The sequence below is a fragment of the Haliaeetus leucocephalus genome, unplaced genomic scaffold (assembly GCF_000737465.1).
Source record: "Haliaeetus leucocephalus isolate CR32 unplaced genomic scaffold, Haliaeetus_leucocephalus-4.0 Scaffold317, whole genome shotgun sequence".
Lineage (NCBI taxonomy): Eukaryota > Metazoa > Chordata > Aves > Accipitriformes > Accipitridae > Haliaeetus > Haliaeetus leucocephalus.
Window position 1 is genome coordinate 5,689,951 of NW_010972753.1, and position 207 is coordinate 5,690,157.

At 58.5% G+C, this 207-nt stretch overlaps 1 protein-coding gene across 4 annotated transcripts in view; it reads right to left on the reverse strand.

The window, feature by feature from the left end:
- DMD (dystrophin) overlaps positions 1–207 on the reverse strand; it is a 1,006,632-nt gene that overhangs the window by 226,913 nt on the left and 779,512 nt on the right. The gene's annotated exons all lie outside the window — the stretch shown is intronic.

The following is a 207-nucleotide window of genomic DNA, read 5'->3' on the forward strand; positions in this document are numbered from 1 at the left end:
AGGAGAGGTGCTCCAGCCCCCGATCATCTTCGTGGCCCTCCTCTGGACCCGCTCCAACAGGTCCATGTCCTTCTTACATTGAAGGCCCCAGAGCTGAACACAGTACTGCAGGTGGGGTCTCACCAGAGCAGAGTAGAGGGGGAGAATCACCTCCCTCGACCTGCTGGTCACGCTGCTTTTGATGCAGCCCAGGATACGGTTGGCTTT